At 43.3% G+C, this 26,390-nt stretch overlaps 1 protein-coding gene and 1 pseudogene across 3 annotated transcripts in view; one reads left to right on the forward strand and one right to left on the reverse strand.

Annotated features, from left to right (window-relative positions):
- The window catches only part of ZNF30 (zinc finger protein 30), a 154,442-nt gene that overhangs the window by 56,307 nt on the left and 71,745 nt on the right, over window positions 1-26,390 (forward strand). Inside the window, exon 1 of one of the 3 annotated variants that reach the window (XM_075537138.1) lies at window positions 20,376-20,696. The gene's annotated coding sequence lies outside the window, so the exon portion shown is untranslated. Of the gene's footprint in view, window positions 20,697-21,387; window positions 22,071-26,390 lie in introns of those variants that run through there. The other 2 variants (XM_075537131.1, XM_075537132.1) reach the window with 2 other exon arrangements.
- Window positions 5,059-6,198, reverse strand: LOC142432079 (tubulin beta chain pseudogene; annotated as a pseudogene).

Here is a 26,390-nt window from a genome sequence, read left to right on the forward strand (position 1 = left end):
TACAATTACTCGCCTTGGCCTCAAAAATCTATCGCTTTCACTATTTTATTATCTGCTTTTACATCTGGCGAATGCTGTGAGACAGCACGCCCTATCAATCACCCCAGTAACCCCGGAAGACCTGAACCCTCGTGATGCGCCACAGGCCAGCCCACTCGTCAAACATTTACAACGCCTGCACACACCAAGACAAAGCCAGTTGCTGTCGTCAGGCCGTTCAACATCCTAAACCCCACAGATACAGAGAATGACTCTATTCCGGACATCCTCTGTGATGAAAGCTCGTTGGACTCGTTCGTGGATGACATGGATGCTGTTCTTGAGACTCTGGGGGATGAAAGGAGACACGGAATCAACAACCAACTAGCTACTCCACTATCTGACCACGACAGCGGTGACCAACATAGTCACGTCTAAAGATGGTGTCTGGGAAATATGAAATAAAGCAAGATTCAACGATGCCAACAGTGATGAAGAAACAACCTCACGCGACTGATTTTGGAAATTCATTGCACACCTAAACTCATCATGGACTAATGACTCTTACCATAATCAGGCAGAGAAATACACACTTTTTTCATCAAACCAAGAAAGTGGTCTACAAGAGGTGTGGAGATATAAGCTACAAAAATATTACAGCAAAGCATACCATAATTTCTTATATGAAGAATATGAACTTTCGACTGTAAAATGCTCACAACCACAATCATGAATGATCAATGAAATACTCCGGACATTCTTGCATAGCTTTCTTGCTTTCACGCACACATATACTACAAGACCCATCTCCATAATGATTCCTATATAGACACTGATGTTGAGCCATGGACATGGAGGGCTTCATGCTTAGAACATATTTGGGACTTTTTAACAAATGACACCTATTTTGGACAGAAAAGCAGCCAGAATATGATTATGAGGATGAAGATGAAGAAGAATAAGAAGGTAGTGTCGATACTATTACTACTGCTACTACTATTGCTCCCAAAGCAAAGCCACCTACTTTCTTTTTTTTTTTTGCTTTTTAAAAAATCATTGTATTGGGAGCTCATGCAACACTTATCACAATCCATACATACATCCATTGTGTCAAGCACATTTTTAAAAATCATTTTATTGGGGGCTTGTACAATTCTTATCACAATCCATGCATCCATCCATTGTGTCAAGCACATATGTACATTTGTTGCCATCATCATTCTCAAAACATTTGCCTTCTACTTGAGCCCTTAATATCGGCTCCTCACTTTCCCCCCTCCCTCCCCACCCCCCCTCCCTCATGAACCCTTCATCATTCATAAATTATTATTATTTTGTCATATGTTACACTGTCCGACATCTCCCTCTGCCCTCTTCTCTGCTGTCCATCCCCCAGGGAGGAGGCTATACGTAGATTCTTGTAATCGGTTCCCCCTTTCCACCCCACATTCCCTCCACCCTCCAGCCATCTCCACTCTCACCAGTGGTCCTGAAGTGGTCATCTATCCTGGATTCCCTGTGTTTCTATCTATACCAATGTACATCCTCTAGTCTAGCCAGATTTGTAAGGTAGAATTGGGATCATGATAGTGGGAGGGGGTTGGAGAAGGATTTAAGAACTACAGGAAAGTTATATGTTTCATAATTGCTACCCTTCACCCTGACTGGCTCATCTCCTCCCCACAACCCTTCAGTAAGGGGGTGTCCAGTTCCCTACCAATAGGCTTTGAGTCTCCACTCTGCACTCATCCTCATTTATAATTATATGAATTTTTGTTCTTTGATGCTTGATACCTGATCCCTTTGACAGCTCGTGATCACACAGGCTGGTGTGCTTCTTCCATGTGGGCTTTGTTGCTTCTGAGCTAGATGGCCGCTTATTTATCTTCAAGTCTTTAAGACCCCAGATGCTATATCTTTTGATAGCCGGGGACCATCAGCTTTCTTCACCACATTTGCTTATGCACACGTTTGTCTTCAGTGATCATATCGGGAAGGTGGGAACCCAATGATATGTTTTTTTGTTCTTTGATATCTGATAACTGGTCCCTTCTACACCTTGTGGTCAGACAGACTGGAAAACAACCCACTTTCAACCCACCAAACTACATACCATTGCCATACAGATACCATGAGGAATACAGCATAACTAGTAAAAAGGAGGACATCACCTATGATACCTACAAATTGACTGATTTTCCCAATTTTTATCCCTATGGCAACATTCGCAACAATGGACTGGATTGCCACAAGACATTTGCTCAAAACAACCCAATAATACCAGAAAAATGTTTCTTTTTAAAAAATCATTTTATTGGTGGCTTGTATGGCTCTCATCATATTCCATATATACATTCATTGTGTCAGGTATATTTGTACATATGTCGCCATCATCCCTTTCAAAACATTTTCTTTCTACTTCTTTCAGCTTATTCCCTCCACTTCCACTCTCCCTCCCTCATGAGCCCTTGATAATTTATAATTTTTTTTCATGTCTTACATTGACCACTGTCTCCCTTCACCCATTTTTCTGTTGTCCATCCTCCTAGGAGGAGGTTATATGTAGATCATTGTGATTGGTTCTTCCTTTCTTCCCACACCTTACCCTTACCCTCCTGGCATCACTACTCCCATTATTGGTCCTGAGGGGTTTATCTGTCCTGGATTCCGTGTGTTTCAAGCTCTTATCTGTACCCATGTACATGCTCTGGTCTAGTTGGATTTGTAAGGTAAAATTAGGGTCATGATAGTGGGGTTGGGGTTGGGGGGAGCATTAAAGAACTAGAGGGAAGTTGTATGTTTCATCAGTGCTATACTGCACCCTGACTGGTTCTTCTCTTCTTTGTGACCCTTCTGTAAGGGGCTATCCAGTTGCCTACAGTTGGGCTTTGGATCTCCATTCCACACTCCTCCTCATTCACAATGATATGAAATTTTGTTCTGGGTCTTTGATGCCTGATATCTGATCACATGCACACCTCATGATCATATAGGCTGGTGTGCTTCTCCCATATGGGTTTTGTTGCTTCTCAGCTAAATGGCAGTTTCTTTATCCTCAAGTCTTTAAGACCCCAGATGCTGTATCTTTTGACAGCAGGGAACCATCGACTTTCTCGACCACATTTGCTTACGTATCCATTTTGTCTTCTGCAATCGTTTCAGGGGAGGTGAGCATCACAGAATGTCGGATTATTAGAACAAAGTGTTCTTGTATAGATTACTGAAGTAGCGGCCCAATCTCCATCTGCTGCCCAATACTTAACTATAAATATTTACATAGATACATTTCCCTATCGTTATATATGAATATATTTACATATGTACGCACCTGTATTTAGACTTCTATAAATGACCTTTGCCTCTTAGTTCTTTCCTCTATTTCCTTTTACTTTCCTCTTGTCCCACTGTCATGTTCAACCTTCATTCAAGTTTTAGTAATTTCTGTTACATTGCCCTTGAGCAAGCCCCACCAGGCATCCTATGCCTTCCTTGCAATCAACTTTAGATCACTTGTTCCCTTGTCCCTGAGTTTGTTGACAACTCCCCGCTTCCTTTCCAACAACTCCCCTTTACCATGTTCACCCTACCCTACCCCAAACACACAGTCCTGTTGTTTTCTCCTCTGGATTGTTTATCTTTTTTCTTTTTTTCCATTTTTCCATTCCTGCCGGAGTCCAGCTCTGTCAGAGATATCCTGAAACAGGGTCTGAAGGTAGGAAGAGGGACTTTAAATAAGGAAGACACAAATGACAGAACAGAAGGGTTCAGGAGGACCAAACAGCTCAACAATCCTGGAGCTGCTGGCAATTTTATTTTTGCAAAAGGCTTCCTTATATACTAAACACAGTAACCACAACCTTGGCTTCATCATCTGTTCCGGACAGTTTGCCAGTCTGTTTATCTAGTACAGGATGAGAACATACAAGCAAGGCTATCTATTCCTCCAAGGATACTGTGAGATCAGTCAACTGGACCCGTAGTCCTCTGATGTACACAGAAAGGCCAAATATCCCAAACTGACTCAGGGGAAGATAGGGAAAGGGAAAAGAGTCCCCATTCCAATCCCTTAAAGCCCGGGAGTAGTTAGGGAAAATTCCCTACCCAGTCTCAACCAAAGCCAAGGAAGTAAATGGAGAACTTCTTAGACCGAATCCCACACATTCCTATTTTATTTTTGGCTCTTGGGACAATGTCATCTTTTCAATATGAAAAAAACCAGCAAGTTCAACACAAAGAGAAACACAAAGTGGAGAAGGGGCTGGGGGAAGGGTGGGAGAAAACCAGGATAGAAATTTTAAAAGGCAGTAAGAGAAAATTGAAGAGAGATGTTTCTAGGTCCTGTTCCCAATTCCTCTGGACTCAAACCTGTAGACGGCAGCACACACCTGGGCAAGGAAGGCCCTTAGCACTACTACATTTTAGATAAGGTGGGGGTAGGGAAGGCCTTGGGGCTGGTCTGTGTTCTTTCCTAAGCCAAAATGGGGGAGGAAAGGATCCCTCTCTGGCAAATGGAGCATGCCCCTCCAGAGGAAACAGAGCTCAGGACTGCCTGGAGGAAAAATGAAAATGGAATTGGTACTGTCAGCGACCTCCCCTGAGAGGGGCAGGGGAAGCCTGGTGACCACTAAAGTAACTGGATTCCTCACCCATTCCTTAAAAACTATGCTGCCCTTCCCTTCTAGCGACTTGTACCTGCAGTGAGTTAACTTGGGCAGAGGCTAATGGCCATCTGGGCTTGGAGCACATGGTTCTAAATAGGATCTGAATGACGCCCAGCTTCCTGGAAAATTACCTTGAAAACAGACCGAAGTTATTAACTGGACAGAGGGGAGCAGTCGGTGCGAGAAGTGAACACGCTTACCCAGAATGCCAGACACTCACGTGTCTCAGAGTGGGAAAAGAGAGGAGACATTCAACAAACAACAGGTATTTATTGAGTGCCAAGCACTGCTCCAGAACCCCCTCCAGTCCAGGGGAAAATATAGGAAAACCGGTGAGGGGCAGAAAATGCAAATTCAGAGGGAAAGAAAAGGGGTGACTGAGGAAGAAGGCAGAGATGCCCGAGCTGCTGGGACTCTGTTAGGCCTCCTCTCTGAAATTCTCCTCCTCTTCGGCGGTGGCATCCTGGTACTGCTGGTACTCGGAGACAAGGTCATTCGTGTTGCTCTCAGCCTTGATGAACTCCATCTCATCCATGCCCTCACCCATGTACCAGTGGAAGAAGGACAGCTTCTGGATGGCCATACTGTTGCCAATGAACTTGAGGCCTCAGGGTAGGATGTCACAGCCAGCCATCTTCACATTGCCGGGGATCCACTCCACAAAATAGCTGCTATTCTTATTCTGCACGTTGAGCATCTGCTTGTCCACCTCCTTCATGGACATCCGTCCGTGGTAGATGGCAGCCCCATGAGGGATGAGCCATGGCGGGGGGTCTTAGGCAGCCATCATGTTCTTGGTATCAAAGTTCAGGCCCGGTCAGGGTCCGGTACTGCTAGTTACCATGGCTGGTGAGCAGGGAAAAGCCGGGCATGAAGAAGTGGAGATGTGGGAAGGACATCATGCTAACGCCCAGTTTGCGGAAAGGAGCATTGAGCTGGCCAGGGAAGCGGGGGGCAGGTGGTGACCCTGCTCCTGGTGGCTGAGACAAGGTGATTTAGGTTTCCAAAGGTGGGCGTATGGAAGCAGATATCATAGAGGGTCTCGTTATCAATGCAGCAGGTCTCGTTGGTGGGCTCTACCAGATAGCTGGTGGACAGAGACAGAACACCATGTCAGAGACTTTGGGGGAAGGTGTTCATGATGTGATTGAAATACTCTTAGCGGATCTTGCTGATGAGCCAGGATCCCATTCCAGAGCCAGTACTCTACTCAGCAAGTGAGTCAGCAGGAAACCCTGCAGGCAGTCACAGCTCTCGGCCTCCTTCCGCACCACGTCCAAGACAGTCAACCAACTCAGCAACCTCTGTGTAGTAGCCCTTGGCCCTGCCCCAGACAGACCACAAAGTTGTCCTGTTTGAAGATCTGGTCAAAAGGACCTGAGCGAAGAGAGTGCATGGTTCTAGGTTCTAGATCCACCATGATGGCACGAGGAACATATTTGCCACCTGTGGCTTCATTGTCATACAAGGAGATGCAGTCCAGCTGCAGGGCGCTGTCCCCGTGATTGGTGCTGGTGGGGTTGATGCCATGTTCTCCACTCATCACCTCCCAGAACTTGGCACCGATCTGGTTGCCACATTGACCAGCCTAGATAGGCACGAATTCCCTTGTGGTGAAAACTGTATTATTATTATTTTGCAAGTCTTGAGTGTGCGAGGCAAAAGCAAGAGTTCTAATTTTGGATCACATGTTGCGAAGATGGAATGTGCCCCAGAGGGTGGAGCAGCGAGGTCCCAATGCAATATCAGAAAGGTTCTAAGAGGGAGTCAGAAAAATATTTTTCTTCTTCTTCTTTTTAATCATTTTATTGGGGGCTCGTACAATTCTTATCACAATCCATACATATATCCATGGTGCCAAGCACATTTGTGCATTTGTTGCCATCATCATTTTCAAACATTTGCTTTCTACTTAGTATCAGCTCTGTCCCCCACTCTCTGTCCCCCACTCTCCCTCCCTCATGAACCCTTGATAATTTATAAATTATTACTTTGTCATGTCTTACACTGTCCGATGTCTCCCTTCACCCACTTTTCTGTTGTCAGTCCCCCACAGAGGTTATATGTAAGTACATCATTGTGATCAGTTCCCCCTTTCTCTCCCCACCTTATCCTTAACCTACTGGTATCACTACTCTCATTATTGGTCCTGAGGGGTTTACCTGTCCTGGATTCCCTGTGTTTCAAGCTCTTATATGTACCACTGTACATGCTCTGGTCTAGCCGGATTGTGCGGTAGAATTTGGGTCATGATAGTGGGGGCGGGGGGAGGAAGCATTAAAGAATTAGAGGAAAGCTGTATGTTTCATCAGTGATATACTGCACCCTGACTGGCTCATCTCTTCCTTGTGACTCCTGTGTAAGGGGATGTCCAATTGTCTACAGATGGGATTTGGGGCTCCATTCCACATTCCCCATCATTCATATTGATATGATTTTTTTGCTCTGGGTCTTTGATTCCTGATACCTGATCTCATAGACACTTCATGATCACACAGGCTGGTGCTTCTTCCAAGTGAGCTTTGTTGCTTCTCAGCTAGATGGCCGTTTGTTTATCTTAAAGTCTTTAAGAACCCAGATGCTATGTCTTTTAATAGCCAGGCACCATCAACTTTCTTCAGCATATTTGCTTATGCACCCATTTTTGTCTTGTGATAGTGTCAGGGAAGGTGAGCATCACAGAATGGCAGGTTATTAGAACAAAGTGTGTTTTTGTTGAGGGAGTACTTGAGTAGAGGCCCAATGTCCATCTGCTACCTTAATACTTAACATAAATATATGTACATAGCTCTATTTCCCTATCATTATATATAAATATATTTACCTGCCTATATTTAGACCTCTGTAAATGTCCTTTGCCTCCTAGTTCTTTCCTCTATTTCCCTTTACTTTCCTCTTGTCCCACTATCATGTTCAGCCTTCATTTGGGTTTCCGTAATTCCTCTCAGCTACATTGACATGGATCAAGCCCCCCCAGACATCCTGTGCTCTCCTTGCCTTCGACTTTAGATCACTTTTTCCTTTGTCCCAGGGTTTGTTGAGGACATCCCCTTTCTTCCCCCCACCCCCGCCATCCCCTCTCTCATGTCCCCCCAGAACCATCAGTCCCATTATTGTTTTCTCCTCCGGATTGTTTATCTCACCTATCTTATCTAGATAGACCTGCAGAGACAATAATAAGCACAAAAACAAGACAGAGCAAAACTAAGCAACAAAAACTAAACAGCATCAAAAAACCAATGATCAAAAAAGAAAAGCCTATAAATAGTTTGTTGACTTTTAGGAGTGTTTTCCAGTCGAGTATGATGGGGTACCGTGTCCTAGTCCCAAAGTCTCTTTTTGGTATTCCCCAGAACTTCATTGCTTTGCTTCCCTTGCTGCTCTGGTGCACACCCCTAGTGTTTCGCTCCAGTGTGGTGGGGTCAGATCAGGCACAATTCCCACACTGGGTCTCCAGTGTTGTTCCCCATAGCACTATGGGTCAGTGAGAGACACTGTGTCTCGTGGTGGGGCTGGCCCTATGGTCCACTCTGTGGATTGGCTGCTGTGAGCAGGAATATTGTCCTCGGGGCTTGGTGGGGATGTAGCCTTAATTTGTGCAGTGAATATTGATTATAACTAAGTTGATAGAACTTTATGTTTGATCTTTGAAGTATATTTATGGAAATAAGTTTATGCTTAGATTATTGAATGCATTTATAGATATGAAACTTGTCTAGATTGCTCCCCTGTTTGAATAAAGCGTGTTAAGCATGATGGAGTGTCTAATGGAGTATTGCCTTGAGTGCTCAGGACACATAGCAGGGTATGAAGGTTCCAATTTCTCCTCACCCTCTCCAGGATTTGTCACTTTCTGTTTCTTTGAACTGTGTTCAGTGTGGGTGTAAGGTAGTATCGCTTCGTTTTTCATATGCATTTCTAAGATGCCTAGTGAGTATGTGCTTTTCTTCATGTTTCTCTGCTGCCTAGATGTCTTTTCCCCCTCATTCTCACTTTATTCCAAAATTTCACTTACCATATATACTCGAATATAAGCCGACCTGAGTATAAGCCAAGGTACCTAATTATTACCTGGGAAACCAGAAAAACTGATTGACTGGAGTATAAGCCTAGGGTGGGAAATGCAGGATGTGAATTAACACAGAGCCCAGAGGGGAGAGACGGAGCGCAGCCATAGACAAATCTTTACCAGTTCAACTGCCGGCGTAAGTGAATCACTACTGTTGCTTCTTTGGACAGTTCCTTGTCCAATGTGTTGTTGCTGAAAAAAAAAAGGTTCCCAGTCTAGGAGGTAGGGAACAGAATCCTGCATCTCGGAGTCTCTGAACGAACTTCTTAAGTATGTCTTCTATGCTCCATGAGTGCTCTATCAAAACAGTTCTTATTGTGAGGCACTAAAATGTCTGAATATAGCAGGCCAGCTTTAAGAAGTTAGGAATTAGCCTCCTCCCTGGGGGGATGGACACCAGAGAAGAGGGCAGAGGGAGACGTCGGACAGTGTAACATATGACAAAATAATTTATGAATGATGAAGGGTTCATGAGGTAGGGGTGTGGGGAGGGAGGGGGAAAATGAGCAGCCAATATTAAGAGCTCAAGTAGAAGGCAAATGTTTTGAGAATGATGATGGCAACAAATGTACAGATGTGTTTGACACAATGGATGGATGTATGGATTGTGGTAAGAATTGTACGAGCCTCAAAGTCCACATGGAAGAACACACCAGCCTGTGTGATCGAGTGGTACCAAAGGGATCAGTTACCAGGCATCAAAGAACAAAAAATCACATCATTGACTGCACACCTCCATGATAGGATCGCTGAAGACAAATGGGTGCACAAGCAAATGTGGTGAAGAAAGCTGATGGTGCCCAGCTATCAAAAGAGATAGTGTCTGGGGTCTTAAAGGCTTGAAGGTGAACAAGCGGCCATCTCGCTCAGAAGCAAATAAGCCCACATGGAAGAAGCACACCGGCCAGTGCGATCACGAGGTGCCCAAGGGACCAGATATAAGGCATCATGCAAAAAAAAAAGATATAAGTGTGTGTATGTATGTGTATATGTATATATGTATGTGTATATATATATTATATTAAATGAAGGGGGAAGTGCAGAGTGGAGACCCAAGGCCCAAGTGTCGGCCAATGGAGATCCCCTCATAGAGGGGCTTAGGAGAGGAGATGGGTTAATTAGGGTGTGAGGTAGTATCGATGAAGAACACAGCTTTCCCCCAGATCCTGGATGCTTCCTCCCCCCAACTACCATGATCCGAATTCTACCTTGCAGGCCTGGATAGGACAGAGGCTGTACACTGGTACATATGAGGGTTGGAGGTACAGGGAATCCAGGGTGGATGATACCTTCAGGACCAAGGGCGTGAGGGATGATGCTGGGAGAGTGGAGGGTGAGTGGGTTGGAAAGGGGGAACTGATTACAAGGATCCACATGTGACCTCTTCCCTGGGAGAGGGACAGCAGAGAAGGGGGGAAGGGAGACTCCGGATAGGGCAAGATATGACAAAATAACGAGGTATAAATTACCAAGGGCATATGAGGGAGGGGGGAAAGGGGAGGGAGGGGGGGGGGAAAAAGAGGACCTGATGCAAGGGGCTTAAGTGGAGAGCAAATGCCTTGAGAATGATTGGGGCAGGGAATGTATGGATGTGCTTTATACAATTGATGTATGTATATGTATGGATTGTGGTAAGAGTTGTTTGAGTCCCTAATAAAATGTAAAAGAAGAAAAGAGAAAAAAAATGATTAGGGCAAAGACTGTACAGATGTGCTTTATACAATTGATGTATGTATATGTATGAACTGTGAAAAGAATTGTATCAGCCCCAATAAATTGTTAAAAAAAAAAAAAAGAATTGTACGAGCCCCCAATAAAATGATTTAAACATTTTTTAATTAAAAAAAGAATTTAGGAATTATTTCTTAATGTTTTGCCAGATTTACACAGATATTGTTTCTAATGCTTTTATATTTTATATTCAAAGAATCTTCAACAAATTAATGGAAAAATAGAATTAAATATCATGGAATTTTCCCACAATTTGAAACTCACATTTAAGATCTATTATGCCATATTTAACCTATGAAAAGTGTCTAAAAAAGAGAGAATCGTGTCTATAAATTAATTACCAGCAATTACACCACCCAATAATTCTAAATAGCTTCTTTAAGTAAATATTCAGAGAATATTTATTAGGTTGGAATAATCATTTTAGTGAAAAATATTTTAATATTTTTCTCTGCTGCCCTACATAGATTTTGGCTTCCCCCAGTTTTACTAAATAAACAAAAGAGTTCAACTGTATCAGAATTAAAAGTATTTATAGATGCTAAAATTTGAATTTCACATAATTTCCATGTATCACAAAATATTATTCTGATTTTCCAGGCAGAATAAAAATCTTGCTACAAAATCATAGAAACATTTACTAAACAAATATATCAAAATGTTAAGCTATTTCTCACAATTTCAAAGTTTAAACATTTAAGCACATTTCGTTTGGAACAAATGTATGGATGTGTAAGAGGCTTCCAAAAGTTTATTGAAAACTGGAATTCAGAGAGAATGGAATTTCTCCACAAACTTTTTGAAGCCCCCTCATATAAACTAAAACCTTAAAATAATACTTTCTGATTTGCCTTCTTATATGCACATATCTAAATATAACTTGAATAAACATGCAAATTATTTTAAATGTTTGTTTTCTTTTCCAGTCCTATAAAATACAAAATAAATATTTTCTAAGTGTTTCCAATGTAGGATTCTTAATAGAAGGTAATAATAAGGTTACACCCTGTGAGACACAAATCTTGCAAGATCAAAAAAAGAAAGCAAGGCAGTCTTGTTGCGTTCTGGCACTCACAGGTTTCACTGCATCTTATCTATGCATTCATACCACAATGGCAGAGCTGAGTAGTTATGACGGAGACAAAATGACTAGCTGGAATTTTTTTTTGGATTGTTCATTGGTAAAGCCCCAAAATGGAACCCTGTGTAGCAATGAAAATGGAATTATTGTCATACACAATAAGAGGAACTCGTGTCAGATTCATAAAGTTGAATGAAACAATCCAGACATATACGACCACATGGATTGCACTTATATAAAGTTCAAGGACAGAACTAGTTTACGGTATTAGAAGCCCAAATAGTGGTAATTTCTGAGTGAAGCCTGAGTTGGAGCCTTCTGCTGGCTTGAAAATGTTCTCACTCTTAATCTGTGAGGTGTGATTGTGCATGTACCGATTCATTGAAGCTGTATTTGTAATATTTGTAAATTTTACTGTACATATATGTACATAAAAATTACAAAATATTAAAGATGTGATGCTCTAATTAGACTGCATTAAAATAATTTAATTAGATCTAATGCTTAGAGCTTAAAATTCAGAGCGCTAAATTTGCAGAAGGCTACAGTTTACCATGAAAGCCCTAAATCCATTTTGAGTCTCCACATGAATTCAACCTCCACTGAATTGTTTTCTGACAATTAATTGGCAATGTGAATAGTCTGAGGAACCCTGGTGGTGTAGTGGTTACACACTGGACTGCAACCCACCAGGTCAGCAGTGCTGAACCACAAGCTACTCTGGGAGAGACAGGACTTACACTAGGCAACTGGACATCCCCTTATAGAAGGGTTGTGGGGAGGAGATGAGCCAGTCAGGGTGCAGTATAGCACTGATGAAACATATACCTTTCCTCCAGTTCTTTAATACTTCCTCCCTCCACTATCATGATCCCAAGTCTGCCTTACAAATCTGGTTAGACTAGAGGATGTGCACTGGTACAGATAAGAACTGGAAACACAGGGAATCCGGACCATAAATCCCTCAGGACCAATAATGAGAGTAGCGATACCAGGAGGGGGAGGGGAAGGTGGGGTAGAAAGGGGGAACCAATCACAGTGATCTACATATTAACCCCTCCCTGGGGTACAGACAACAGAAAAATGGGTGAAGGGAGACATTGGGAAGTGTAAGACATGAAAAAAAAAATTCATAAATTATCAAGAGTTTGAGAGGGAGGGGGAAAATGAGGGGCTGATACCAGGGGCTCAAGTAGAAAGAAAATGTTTTGAGAATGATGATGGCAACAAATGTTCATATGTGCTTGTCACAATGGTTTGATGCATGAATTGTGATAAGAGTTGTACGAGCCCCCAATAAAATGATTTACAATACATTAATTAATTAAAATAACATTTTTTTAAGTTACAGGTTAGGAAACACTCGCCCGTCCTTGAGGGTCCTTAGGAGCGGGCATCGCTGCTGGATGCAGTGAGTGAGAACACCCTGTTTCTCTTTCATGATTTTTATGGATTTGACATTTTGCTCTTTTGATTCGTAGAGTTTTTGTATATGGTAAGACATACGCATAGTGTTTTGTTTTCTACAAATGGATATGCAGTTTTTGCCAGCAACATTTTTTTTAAAAGATGGTCTTTTCTCCATTTAATGTCTTTGTCCTTTGTCAAAGATCAACTGTTTATAAGCAAATGCCTTTTAGTTAGGGTTCTCAGTTCTGTCTGATTAATAGAGATGCATGTCATTTTACCAGTGTCAGAGTTTTTCACTACCCTGACCACCAGCTGCTCTGAGGCAGAAGGATGGGGCTTTCTATTCCTGTGAACAGTTACAGGCAGGTCTACCCTGTCTTATAGGGTCACTGAGTTGGTATTGACTAGATGCCAATAATCTGCTGCTCTTGTCTGCTGATTTGCTGTATAGCAGGTTTTAAAATTGAGGTGTGAGAGGCCTCCTGCTTTGTTCTTTAGGACTGCTTTCTTGTTCTATAGCTTTCAGAGTGTTAGAAAATGGATTACCATCAAGCCCATGGCCAGTTCAGAGAAGGGCATACCTATCCTTTAGCGACTTGACTGGTTGTGCCTTTGATAAATCTGTGGGCGGTAGAGCCCTGGGGAATGAGTCATAGCCTGGTTGCTTTGCTTGAGAGTCCCAGATCCAGTCGTTGGGTTTGTATATATTTCTTAAAGGTATGTATTTCTGTGGTGGTGTTCCTGTAATCATTATGTAGTGTTCATTCTTGTCTCTCATTACTCACCTTCAAAGTATTTTATCAAAGATTTATATTGCCACTCTTGTCTTTTTATTGTTGCCATTGATTTGGTAGATTTGGCGGCAGGGTGGGGTGGGGTGGTGGTGGTGTTTGTTTTGCCATCCTTTGAATTTTGTCTAATTTTGTCCAATCTGTAAGTTTAAAATGTCTCTTGTAGGCAGCATAAAAATGGGTCTTTTGATTGACTTTTGATTGGTGCACTTAATCCATTACATTCAGTGTCACTATTGAGATATGAAGGTTTATTGCTTTCATTTTGCTGTGTTTGGTATCTTCCCCCTCCCCCACCTCACCCCCTTTTTAGAATGTGTTTTTGTGGGTGTCTTTATTCCTCTATTTCTGTGTTGGTTAGAATGTTCCTTTCATTGTCTTGGTTTCTGCAGGGGGGGGGGTGTTCTGTTGATGTTCTCAGTTTGTCTGTTGTTCTTGATTCTCTGTCCATCATGATCTTATTAATATCCTTGTAATACTGGTCTTGTTTTTATGGATTCCTTTAGTTTTTCCTTGTTTGGAAATAGCTTTATTTCTCCCTTGTACTGAGGGATAACTTTGCTGGATATAGTTCTTGGTTGGCAAATTTTTCTTTCAGAATTTTATGTTTGCCACTACTTTATCTTCTCGCCTGCATAGTTTGCGCTGAAAGTCCAAGCTCGTCCTTACCAGCTTTCCTTTGTAGGTGACTTTTCTTTTTTTCTCTAGCTGTCCTCAGGGTTCTCTATTTTACCTTGAAATTGGAGAGTTTAACTACAAAATGTCATGATGTTTTTCTTTTGGGACCTACTTGGATTGTTCTCAGTTTCTTAAATAATAATTTTCCCTTTATTTACGATGTTGGGGAAACTTTCATCTATGATTTCTCATGCCATTTTTTCTGTAGATTTTGTTTCTTCTTGTTCCAGGATCCCAATGGGACAAAGATTGTTTCTCTTGGTAGTGTCCCACATCATTCTCAGGCTTTCTTTGGATTCCTTCGCCTTTTTTGTTGTGTCTCTGCTTGATTGCTATTAAAATTATTTCTTCAATCTCAGAGATTCAATTTTCCTTGTCTTCCATTCCGTTCCTTAAGTATTTTGCTATGTTGCCCAGTTATGTTATCTCATTGTTAATGCTATGAGGTTTCTTTTGGTTTAAGGATTTGTTTGAGTTCTTATTGCTTTCATGAGTGTTCCCCACATCTCTTGAAAGGACCTAAACATATTTTTTTCTGATAGTTCCAGGCCCTCTTCATCAGAATACTTCATTAGGTTTGGGTGATGTTTAGTTGTTTGTGTTTAATTTTATTTGGGGAGTTTACTGTGTTGATTGCTGTTTCCTTGGCCTCATGGTACAATTATTAGTGGAGCGTGAGCTGCTGGGTTGTGTAGAGGCAGTTGGCTCTGTCACGTGAAGTGGGAAAGGTCTAAGAGGAATTGAAAATCATACAGTGGTTAAATGAAGAAAAGGAGAAAGAAATGGGGAGGTGGGGTGGAGAAAGAGGGGGAAAACATAAAAGTGATGATAGTAACACCAAGTGAATATATGAATAAGCCAACAGATCTGTAAAACAAGAAATGTAGTTTAAGAAGAAAATCAGAAGAGGACAACATGGCTGGCCCCACCATGAGACATGATGCCCCTCAGTGACCAATGGCACTACAGGGGACAGCACCGGAGACACTGTGGGAATCGCACCTGACCTGATCCCACCACACCGAGACAAAGCACTGGGGGAGTGCAGCGGAACAGCAAGGGAATGGAGTGGCAAGGTCCCCAGGGAATGCTGAAAGTGGACTTTGGGGCCAGGGCATGGTACCCCAACAGACTGGACTGGAAAACACTCCTAAAGGCCAACAAACAATCCTTGAACCAACTACAAGCTTTTCTTTCTTGCTGTGTTTTGTTCTTTGTCAGTGGTTTGCTGTTGTTGTTTTGTTGTATACAGTTGCTTTGTTTTCCTCTTCTTGTTTTTGTGCATGTTATTATCTCCACAGGTCTGTCTAAATAAGAGAGGCTGGATGAACTATCTGGAGGAAAAACAACAGGACCGACAGTTCCGGGGGCACTTGGGATAGGGGGAGGTGCGGGGGGGTAAGGAAGTGGTGTTAACAAACACAGGGACAAGGGAACAACATGGGACTCAAATTGGTTGTGAGGGGGCAGTGGCAGGCCTGGTAGGGAATGATCAAGGGTAAGGTAACGTAAAGAAGAGGTATAGCCGTAACCCAGGTGGGGATGGAGCATGATAGTGGGGCAGGAGGAAAGCCAAGGGAGATAGAGGAAAGAGCTAGGAGGCAAAGGGCATTTATAGAGGTCTAGACAAAGACATGTGCCTGAAAATATATATATGAGGATGGGGAAATAGATCTATGTGTCTATATTTATAGGTTTAGTATTAAGGTGGTGGAAGGACCTTGGGCCTCTACTCAAGCACTCCCTCAATACATGAATACTTTCTTCTATTAAATTGGCATTCTGTGATGCTCACCCTCTTGACACAACTGCTAAAGCCAAAGCGGGTGAACAAGTAAATGTGGTGAAGAAAGCTGATGGTGTCCGGCTATCAAAAGAGATAGTGACTAGGGTCTTAAAGGCTTGAAGATAAACAAGCGGCCATCTAGCTCAGAAGCAACAAAGCCCACAGGGAAGAACACACCAGCCTGTGTGATCAGGCATCAAAGAACAAAAAATCATATCACTGGGTGCACACCTCCATGATACGATTGCTGAGGACAAACGGATGCATAAGCAAATGTGGCGAAGAAAGCTGATGGTGCCTGGCTATCAAAAGAGATAGTGTCTGGGGTCTTAAAGGCTTGACGGTGAACAATCAGCCATCTAGCTCAGAAGCAACAAAGCCCACATGGAAGAAGCACACCACCCTGTGAGATCACAAGGTGTCAAAGGGATCAGGTATAAAGTATCATCAAAAAACAAAAATCTTACCATAGTGAATGAAGGGGGAAGTGAAGAGTGGAGACCCAAAGCCCATTTGTCGGCCACTGGAGATCCCCTCACAGAGGGGTCTAGAGGAGGAGATGAGTCAGTCAGGGTGCGTCGTAGCACCGATGAAGAATATAGCTTTCCTCCAGTTCCTAAATGCTTCTTCCCCTCCGCCCCTCACTACCATGATCCGAATTCTACATTGCAAGTGTGGATAGAGCAGAGGATGTACACTGGTGTAGATAGGAGCTGGAGGCACAGGGAATCCAGAGCGGATAATCCCTTCAAGACCAGGGGTGTGAGGGGCAATACTGGGAGGGTAGAGGGTGAGTGGTTTGGAAAGGGGGAACCGATTACAAGGATCTACATGTGACCTCCTCCCTGGGAGACAGACAACAGAAAAGGGGGTGAAGGGAGACGCCGGATAGGGCAAGATATGACAAAATAATAATTTATAAATTATCAAGGGCTCATGAAGGAGGGGGGAGCAAGGAGGAAGGGGAAAAAAGAAGATGATGCAAAGGGCTTAAGTGGAGAGAAAATGCTTTGAAATGATGAGGGCTAAGAATGTACAGATGTGCTTTATACAATTGATGTATGTATATGTATGGATTCTTATAAGAGTTGTATGAGACCCTAATAAAATGTTTTTTTAAAAAAGAAGAAAATCAGAATTAAGTTTCATGGAAATATATTTCTTGAGGTAAAAAGAGCAGAAAGGGAGAATGGATAGATTTCAGGGAAAAGGAGAGACAAAAAATGTGGGAGTAGCTTGGATGTGGGTGCTTGGTGCATAGGGGTGTGTCTACGCAATGTGGAGGGGAAAATCCCTTATTTGGGTGGAAGGGCTGAAACCTATAGGCCTGCCAGATTTTGCTGGGAGAAAATTTGTATTCTCAGAAGGGTAGGGTCACACAGAAGAGAGCATGGGAGAAGAAATGGGAGAGAACTTGAAAGAAAAAGAAGTATTATAATAGAACAAAAGTATAAAAACTGAAGAAAAGAAAAAAAACAAAGCTGCCTGTGGGTGGGAATTTCTGCTCCTTTGGTAGTGTTATAGCATGGGGAGTGGGGTACAGAGAGCACTAGAAAACAAAGAATGAAAAGAGGAAGGGGGGAAATGGCAAAAAGTAAACCTCGGGTACAAAATATGTCTGCACCAAGTGGTCCACATGATCTGCTGTCTATTACAGCTCCCAGAGGCCAGAGAGTTAAGGGTTTGACTGGCTAGGTTGCTTCAGGGGATGAAAAATTGGTTGTGCTGGAAAGGAGGAGAGCTGACAGAAACAGATCATGTTGCTGGAGGTCATTGGTTTGTCAATAGGCCTTGCTGCCCTCTCACTTTAAGAAACGGGATTTCTTAGTTTTTAAGTTGAGTGTCTTGCTACCAGGAAGTGCAGGATATCCCTCCTAGTGAAAACTCTTTGGTAGTTGCTGAGAAGATATTCCTGTGCTCTTTATCTGGATGTTATATTTTGGTGGATCCCAGACCCAATTCTGAGCTCTGCTGTCTAGCATAATGTACATGTCCTAAGCATGGTCCCATCCCAATTTCTTTAGTCCCACCTGCAACTATAACGTATATATCTGCCTCCAATCATACTTTGGGGACATTTTCCTTTACCCTCTCTTGTCCTATTAAAGCCATGGCTATCTGTACATCTTTGGACACCAGTATAGCCTCATACTGATGGTGTCCTTAATTCATTAGATGTGTCGATGTCATTGTCTTCTTGAAAACTTAATAAACGTTCTCCATAAATTGTATTTGAGATTTGGAGTATCTTTTCTCACCTACAACATGGTGAATTTGCATTTACTCGCAACTCTTCTGTGGGTCCTTTTGTCACATTATTTGCTAATTACTTTAGTTTAATTACTTTAGTTTTCCCTTCCAAATTCTAAAGACAAAGTGAGGCTCCAGGCTGCATGTTCCAATACAGAGGCCACTGCCTACATATAAATGCTTAAGTTAATTAATATTAAATTTAAAAGTCAGCTCCTCAATCAAACTCACTACCAACAAGTCGATTCTGACTCAAAGCTACCCTATAGGGAAGAGCAGGACTGCCCCTGTCAGTTTCTGAGACTGTAATTCTCTATGGGAATAGAAATCCTCATCTTTCTCCCATGGAATGGCTAGTGGTTTCAAACTGCTGACCTTGTGATTAGCAGCCCAATGCCCAACCCACTATGCCACCTTCTAAGTAACCACAATAGCTAGTGACTACTGAATTGGACAGTGTATATTTAGACCGTGAATCCAAATTGCAGGAAGTTCCCTTGGGCAGCTCTGCTCTACAGTATCCTGTTACTGCCATTGTATAGATTCCAACTCTTAATAACCCTATCGTCAGAGTAGAACTGCTCCCTAAGATTCCCAAGTGTATAAATATTTATGGGACAAGAAAGCCTCCTCTTCCTCACAAAGAACAGTTGGTAGGTTGTTAGGTTTCTGGGATGTTCTTGCTTCTCAACACTGAAGAATTCACCCAACAGAAGCACTTTTGTAAATTCAAGTAACTTTTATGAGGGAAAGGGAAGATGGGGTATTACAGTCTCAGATGGCACATGCTATCCCTGGAAAGCCTGCCAGGCCACGCTGGGGACCGCAAATGCTTGAAACCAAAAGTGGCTGCTTCAGGGGAGCATGAAAAAACACTTGGGAAAATGGCTGGAAAGAGGAGGCCATAGAAATTAAAGTGGCTGCTCAGGAGAGAGAGAGAGCCAGAGCGAGGGAGATTGGAGGAGAGACCCCGCCCTCTAAACTGAAAAAGACACCTGCCCTCAGTCTATTTTTCATCCCCCCCCCCCCACTCTCACTTGGGAGGTAGGGAGTGGGGTGGGGAGGTGATGGTTGAGGGTATTGGCTGGCCTTTCTTAAAGGTTTAGTTCAGGGGTGTGTGTGTGGCATAATGTTGCTGGCTTCTAGTGTGTATGTATGCCCAGACTGACCTGCATCTGCACCTAGTTGACTTTGGTCTTCACACACCTTTGGATCTTCCCCATAGGTGTCTAGTGTGTGCCTGGTTTCTTTCAAACACTTTATTGTAGCATGGCCAGCTAATTTTCATTTTGGTAGGGATTCGGTGGAGACAATCCCCTTTAGCCCTAATTTTACTACCCATCAAGTTCAATCCAGTGGGCTTGCGGTCAAATTAGCTATCCAACATAAACCCACTACACTACCAGGTCTCCTCTCTAGAGTATTACCTGACTCTTAAGGTAATTTTAGAGGTGAGGAAACAGATGCTTAGATATCAGTATTGCACCGAGTTATACAATTATGCGTAAACACTTCTTCTCCCACATTTGCTGCCATGGGAAAACTCGGTTTTACATTCACTTACCGTTCCCACCATTCCAAAGGGATCTGTTTTAAATTCAAAACCATGCCAACAAAGGTGGGCATTGTCTCACAGGTTGTAAGACACTTCATTGCTGACTGCAGCTACTGTTCTGACTAGCCGCAGACACTGGCCACCGAGCCCTAAGCACAGCGTTCCCCTGACCAGCAAACGTGTAATCCTAAAGAGATCACGTTTATCCATTTATTACCTCTCTCCGTCTAAAGTGCAGCCTCCCTTCGCCTTCACCTCCTCAGAGAGCGTGAAAGACCGACAGAACCTCACGCACGCGCTCACGCACGCGCGCACACGCGCACTCTCAGACCCCCTCGAGCGCCCGGATGTGGAGCTCCAGGGTCGGGTCTAGAGAGCTGCCCAAGAGAAACCTGGGCGCTGCCTCCCGCCCAGACTACATTTCCCAACATGCATCGCGGCAGGTCCCCACCGTGGGCGCCGGTGGCCTCTTTCTGGAACCCGAGAGTACGAGGTGGAGTGTGACCACAACACGGTGGCGTCCACGCCCCGGCGGCCGGTGGGTCTGGCGGTGAAGCTCCGCTCGGTTCTCGGTCCCGGTCGCCGGGCCTAGGTTCGGACGGGTCGGGCCGGCCGCCTGCCGTCGACTGCGGATGCCGGAGGCCCCGCGGCCGGCCCGTGCGGTCCCTTCCGTGGCTCGCGCTCGGCTCGCTCTGCGACCGCCAGGTGAGCGGCGAGCGTTCCGCCTCTGGGGCGGGACGCCCCGGAAGGAGCCCCTCCGCCGGTGCTGGGACGGCCGGGGTGGCGGCGGGCGCAGGGGGTCGCGGCTGCAGGGCCCGGGACCGATGCGCCGTGCGGTCCGGGCCGGCGCTCTAACGGATGGGGGTTGTGCCAGGGCTGACGGGCAGCCTTGGAGAATGACCTCCGCCCGGATCACAACTGCTCTCGGGGGCGGGGGGAGAAGGGACCCACAGCGAAAAAGCGTAGCCATTGCAGGGCTTGATAGTCCTCCACAGAGACAGGTATAAGAGGAACTTCGAAAAGTTAGTGAGAAATACCCTTGCTTTGTCACTTCATTTCTTTACAAACTTTTTCAAGCCCCTTCGTAAAGTCTTGGCATCAACATTTTAAAATTCCACAGGCAAGTGATAATCCCAAAGGCTGTATGATTAAGGATCTTTACCTATGGGTGCATAGCTGGACTGCTAATCGATAAGATAGCGATGTAAACCCACCAGCCGCTCTGCGGGAGAAAGAGGCGGCTCTCCACTCCTGTAACCAGTGACAGCCTCAGAATCCCACAGAGGCAGTTCTAGCCTCGCCGATGAGTCAGAACTGCCTCGACTCCAGTGAGTTTTGTGTTTATTCTACCTATGAACTGCATTTTAGGATAATTAGATACTACCATAGGAAGAACAATTGCGTGCTCAGCTACTAGCCAAAAGATTGACCGTTAGAACCCCACCCGGAGACACCTATGAAACCGGCCCAGTGATTGCTTCTGAAAGGTTAAAACCGAAACGTGTTGTCACTGAGTTGATTCCGACTCATAATGACCTTTATAGAGTAGAACTAACTGCCCCAGTGCGTTAACTGTTCATGGGAGTAGAAAGCTTCGTCCTTCTCCCTGGAAGCTTCTGCTGGTTTCTAACTGCTGACCTTTGGAGGTTAACAGCCCAACGAGTAAGCACTACGCCTTCAAAAGGTTACAGCCTTGAAACTGCTCTGCACACTTGTGGTTTTTGGACGGCAACTAACAGCAATCTGTTGACTGTTGTGCTTCAGTGCCATGGTTTAGGTAGAAGGATTGAGTTTGTTTGTTGTTTTTTGAAATCCTAGGTAACTAGATTGAGTCCTGAGTAGTTCTCCGTTCCCCCAGTGGATATGAGGAGCAAGAGGTTGATCCACCAGTGCTCCAAGATTTCAAGACACTGCCTGCGATAGTTTATTGTGCCAGCCTGGCCGATAAACACAAGTAGGATTAACTGAAAGGCAGAGGGATAAAAGGCTCGGTGAGCCTCGCCTTGCTTGTTCTGTGCCTCAGTTTAAAGGGGTACACTACCTGTGGGATGCCTAGCCTGCGGACTGTGTCGCTGTAAGGTGAGGTACCTTTAAGCCCACGTGATTGGAATGTTCATCTCTGGAGCTGGGGACTGACAGTTGATGACAGTTGGGGACCTGCCTTGCTGTTTGCTGCCTGGGTATATATATCCCAGCTCTCTCTACCGAGGGGGACTGGCGGCTCTCAAGCCTTAAAGGACTGCTACTGTCTCACTGCTCTATAATTTATAACTGTTAATTTCTTGTATTATCTGTATATAATTTAACGGTTCATTTCTTATATATCTATCTTTATAAATATATTTATATATAATTACTAGCAATCTGGTTTGTCTCTCTAGAGAACCCTCTCCAACACACTGCCGTACACACTTCAACCAGAGGCCCTTGGTTGACAGGCTGAGAGTTGGCTGCGCCTCTTGATCTCTGTATGGGTTCCCCCTCAAATCTTCTGTCAGTGTTTAGCTCACTTTTTCATTCTTCAGAGATTCAAGTATTCAGATTTTTCCTTCTTTTTCTTCTGTCTCTGTCAAAGAGGATCATGTAATGCCTCTAAGGTGCCATCTTTTACTGGAAGTCATTAAATGGCCCTTTCTGCCTTTCATTTTTAATCAGGTTTTTAAAAAATATTTCTCTTAATATTTTAAAATAAAGGGTCTTATTTCTCTCCCATCTTAGGAGAGTCACCCTTCGTGATTTTTTGGTTGGTTTAATTTCTATTTTTGGTCAGAATATACAAAACAAACCCGTTCCCATTCCAGTTTCTGGGCAGTATTAATCAGTGACATTTATTTCTCTTCTTTTGAAAAAATATTTTATTTAAAAAAATCATTTTATTGCAGGTTCCATACATCAGTTGTATCAAGCACATTTATATGTATGTTGCCATCACCATTTCCAAAGTGTTTTCCTCCTTGAGCCCTTGGTATCAGCTCCTCATTTTCCCTCTCCTTCCCCTACCCTTCCACCCTCGTGAACTCTTGATAATTTATAAATTATTTTTATTTTCATGTATTTTTAAATACTTATATTAGGGGCTCTTACATCCCTTATCACAATCCATACATTCCTCCTATGTATCAGGCACATTTGCACATAGGCCACCATCATCGTTTTCAAAGCATCCTCTTCCCACTTGAGCCTGATATCAGCTTCCCATTTCTTCCCACTCCCTCCTCTACCTGCTCTCCCTCAAAAACCTTTGATAAGTTATAGATTATTTTTTCCGTGTCTTACATTATCCTCTGTCGCCCCTCACCCACTTTTCCATTATTCGTCCCCCTGGGAGGGGGTTCTAGTTGATCCTTGTGATCAGTTCCCCCTTTCTCCCTGCACTCTCCCCTAATCCTCCTGATATCTCTACTTTCCTTGTTGGCCATATCCTGTATTCCCTGTGTTGTGGGCTCTCATCTGTAGTAGTGTGCATGCTCTGTCTAATCCGATTTGTAAGGTAGAATTGAGGTCATAATAGTGGGGTGAAGGAAGCACCAAAGAGTTAGAACAAAGTTGTGTGTTTCATTGATGCTATACTGTACCCTGACTGGCTCATCTCTTCCCTATGACCCCTCTGAGGGGATATCCAATTGTCTACAGATGGGCACTGGGTCTCCACCCCATACCCCCTGCCACCCAATTCACCTTGGGTGTGGTTTTATTCTGGGTCTTAGATGCCTGATATCTGATCTCATCGATACCTCATGACAGTGACAGTTCATTCTTCATATTGTTTTAACATTCTCATCAATTTTATTCTAATTGTTTCCCTTCAATTTGTTTAATATCTCAGCCCTCCCAACGTCCTCATTTCTGCTTTAAAATAGTATTAGAAAATGTGGTCTTATATAGAGCTTTTCTTTTAGAGAAACAGTCATCTTTATTCTTTGTTAAATTGCTACTCGAAATGTGATATCATGGGATAGTTTCCATTGAAGGTTTGAAATGCAATTAAGAACCATAGTCTAGTAGACTCATAGCCACGATAGGTCCAGTGAGTCTGATTGTTTTTAATTGCAATTCTGTTCCACATTTTTCTCCGTTTTGATTAGGATTCATCTATGGTGTTCCTAATCAGAATGTTTAGTTGCAGTAGCCTCGTACCATTTTAATTATTCTGGTCTCAAGGTGACAGAGGCAATGGTTCATGAAAAAAGTTTGTACTGTAGTCCAGTTCCTTCTTTGATTAAAAAAAAATAAAGTTGTATTGTATTGAAGATGACCATTGACCCAGCAATTTAGGTTCTCATTTAGCAGTTTTTACACAAATTATTCAGTGATACTGCTTACATTTTTAATAATGTCATTATTCTCATTCATTTGGTTCTAGTGGTACTATTTCCAGTACTCTAGTTTCTTTGCCCTCGTACCTTCTCTTCTTTGCTTTAAAGTCATTATTGACTATTATGTAGATCATAGGTTCCCAAATTTATTTGGCCTACTGCCCCATTGCTATAGTTTATTTTGCCAGCCTGGCCGATAAACACAAGTAGGATTAACTGAAGGGCAGAGGGATAAATGGCTTGCTTGTTCTGTGCCTCAGTTTAAAGGGGTACACTACCTGTGGGATGCCTAGCCTGTGGTCTGTGTCGCTGTAAGTTGAGGTACCTTTAAGCCCACATGATTGGAATGTTCATCTCTGGAGCTGGGGACTGACAGTTGATGACAGTTGGGGACCTGCCCTGCAGTTTGCTGCCTGGGTATATATATCCCAGCTCTCTCTACAGAAGGGGACTAGTAACTGGCAGCTCTCAAAAACTTGAAGGACTGCTAGTGTCTCACTGCTTTATAACTTAACTGTTAATTTCTTGTATTATCTATCTGTATATTATTTAACGGTTTATTTCTTGAATTATATATCTATATAAATATATTTATATATAATTACTAGCGATCTGGTTTGTCTCTCTAGAGAACCCTGTCCAATACACCCCTTTTCAGGAAAAAAAATACACACACACACACACACACACATATCCCCCAACAATTAAAAACATTTGGAGGGCTGGCTCCAATCCCAACAACGTGAACAACTGCTCCTCCCCCTAAAAGCATCAAACTGACCAGAAAACACTCCTAAAGGTCAACAAACAGACCTTGGACTATTTACAGACTTTTCCTTTTTTGTCATTGGCTTTTTGTTTTTTTCTTTTGTTGCTTTGTTTTGTTCTGTCTTGTTTTTGTGGATGTCATTATCTCTGCAGGTTTATCTAGATAAGATAGGCAGGGTAAACATTCTGGATATAGGAGATGGGAAGGGTGGGGAGGAAGTGGGTATTAACAAACCCAGGGACAAGGAAATAAGTAATCCAAAATCGCTGGTGAGGAGGGTGTAGGAGGCCTAGTAGGGCTTGATTAAGGGCAGTGTAACTGAGAGGAATTACTGAAACCCAAATGAAGACTGAACATGATAGTGGGACAAGAGGAAAGTAAAGGGGAATAGAGAAAAGAACTAGGAGGCAAAGGGCATTTACTGAGGTCTAAATACAGGCATGTACATATGTAAATATACTTATATATAAAGATGGGGAAATAGATCTATGTACATATATTTATAGGTTTAGTATTAAGGTAGCAGATGGACATTAGGCCTCTACTCAAGTACTCCCTCAACACAAGAACACTTGGTTCTATTAAATTGGCATTCCATGTTGATCATCTTCCCAACAGGATCGCTGAAGACAAAGTGGGTATATAAGCAAATGTGGTGAAGAAAGCTGATGGTGCCCAGCTATCAAAAGATATAGCATCTGGGGTCTTAAAGACTTGAAGATAAATAAGCGGCCATCTAGCAAAGAAAACAAAGTCCACATGGAAGAAGCATACCAGCCTGTGTGATCATGAGGTGTCGAAGGGATCAGGTATCAGGCATCAAAGAACAAAAATCATATAATTGTGAATGAAGGGCTGTGTGGAGTAGAGCTGCAAAGCCCATCTGTAGGCAACTGGACATCTTACAGAAGGGTCGCAGGGAGGAGACGAGCCAGTCAGGGCGCAGAGTACCAAGGAAGAAGCATACAACTTTCCTCTAGTTCTTTGATGCTTCCTCACCCCCACTATCATGATCCCAATTCTACCTTACAAATCTGGCTAGACCAGAGGATGTGCACTGGTACAGATAGGAACTGGAAACACAGGGAATCCAGGACAGATGAACCCCTCAGGACCAGTGGTGAAGGTGGCAATATTGGTCGGGTGGAGGGAAGGTGGGATAGAAATGGGGAACCGATCAAAAGGATCTACATATAACCCCCTCCCTGGGGGATGGACAACAGAAAAGTGGGTGAAAGGAGACATCGGACAGTGTAAAACATGACAAAATAATAACTTTTAAATTATCAAGGGTTCGTGAGGGAAGGGTGGGTG

Source organism: Tenrec ecaudatus, chromosome 18, assembly GCF_050624435.1.
Source record: "Tenrec ecaudatus isolate mTenEca1 chromosome 18, mTenEca1.hap1, whole genome shotgun sequence".
Lineage (NCBI taxonomy): Eukaryota > Metazoa > Chordata > Mammalia > Afrosoricida > Tenrecidae > Tenrec > Tenrec ecaudatus.